Source organism: Rhea americana, unplaced genomic scaffold (assembly GCF_003343005.1).
Source record: "Rhea americana isolate MKP2758 unplaced genomic scaffold, rheAme1 scaffold_363, whole genome shotgun sequence".
NCBI classification, from domain to species: domain Eukaryota; kingdom Metazoa; phylum Chordata; class Aves; order Rheiformes; family Rheidae; genus Rhea; species Rhea americana.
The window spans coordinates 67,152-69,043 of record NW_028186494.1 but is presented as its reverse complement, the minus strand read 5'-3'; positions in this window follow the sequence as shown (position 1 = coordinate 69,043).

Genomic DNA, 1,892 nt, shown 5'->3' with positions numbered 1-1,892 from the left:
ATAGCACCTTATATCTTATGCACTGGAAGAAGGAGGGATCCTGTGGAGAGCCCTCCCTATCTGCAGCCACTTGAGTTTTGCCCTCCTCCTCTCCATTCACATATTCTCAGGCTCTAGTCAGGCTTTGTTTTTTTCCTTCTTTTTCATGTCAAATATAGTGGCAGCACCTTGAGCACAGCATAGTCAATGTGCAGGAGGGTCAGGGGATGGAGCATGTTCAGAGCAGACAGAGTCCTTAAAGATGCAAGTTGCCAAGCGCTAACAAACCTTGTTAGGCTAAGAGTTACATAATTTGGTATCTTAGATAAAATTTACAATATCCCTACCACATTTTAAGACCCTGCTTAAAAGCATAAGGGTGCCAGGATATTTTTTATAACTTGGGCAAAATAATGCATTTTCCTCTTAATTTCTTTCTCAAAATCAATAAAAAAGARTGTAACTATAGTTTCTTACAAAAAATCCATCAAATAAATATATCTGACATGGAAACTGTCGGCCAAAGTGGGTAAAATTAGTAAAATTATAAACACCTGAAGGCAAAGTCTTACAATACAAAGCACCAGGCACCGTTATTAGCACCATTTTTAAAAGTAGCAAATAGTAAATGGTAACATAAATCCATACAGAAAGGATATATAGAAATCTCCAGCTAAAGGAAAGGTAAGGCTATAAGGGTAATAAAGGCGATAAGGATAACAATGCCAAAGGCATTTAGATACTACTTTCAGTATTACTTGAATTTATATTGAATAAAATAAAACCTAAGAAGGTTCTTCTGAAATAGAGAAAGAAATCTTTCCTCTAAAATGTAAATATAAGTATCTTTCAAATTTCACTAGACAAATGACTCCCTCCTTTCGCTCTAAGACTGTCTCATGAATTGTGGCAGAACTTTRCCAGTACGACCCTGCATTTTCCACACGAGAAGAGCTAGTCTCAGTGTCCACAAGACCCGTGTCATTGTTCGCCTCTCTTCCATCTGCGTAGTACTGAAAGACTTGGAATGTCAGAGCCCACCCAGCGCTAGAGTAGTCTTGTTGATTTAATATTGGACAGAAACTCCAAGCCCCTTTCTTTACAAAGGCATTATGGAAAATGTAATCTGTTTGCTAGAGTAGAAAGCTTGACTCTGGATTCTACCAAAACAGCCCAGGATGTCTGTGGTCCTTGTTACGGCAGCCAGGACTGGTATTTGGCTTTTCAGAAAGATGACAACTGCAGGTCTCTTAACTCAGGAGACATCCAGGGATTTAGGGACATCTGTAGTCCATTCTTCCTCTGCATTAGCCAGCAGACATTTAAAATCATTCATCTTTTGAATAACTATAATGAGTTTTCTTCTCAGAGAAGAACAGCTTAATATCTGAAAGAGATCATGAGCATTCAGTTTTGGACTGTCTGCAGAAAGGACCTCTCTAACCTTTGTCTGGCCTTGGCAAAAACTCCTCTGCAACACAAAACACATGTAAAATCCTTCACATATGAAACATACCTTCCTGTCTCACAAAGTGCTGTAAGGAATCATTAGTTAAACATTAATTTGTATAATTTGTATAAATGTACAAATAACTAAGTTTCACCAATACAAATAAAAGCCTTTGGGATTTGCCATTTCTCAGACTTCTACCTTTTCACTTTAACTGAATAATCATTCCTAGAAAAACATTCTGAGGTTGACAATTGTAAAGAAAGCCGATGCAAAAGATCTAGATTCCAGTTCCACGTAATGCAGAAGACTTGAAGATCCATCCCATCCATCCCAAATGCGCAGGCAATCCCCCATACACAAGCTTCCCTTGCCTCAGGAGAGTGAGGACTGTTGAACAGACAGTTACAGCTCCTGATCCTGCACTGCTTCAGCTCTATGTGCCTTGTGGGAGAAAAGACCC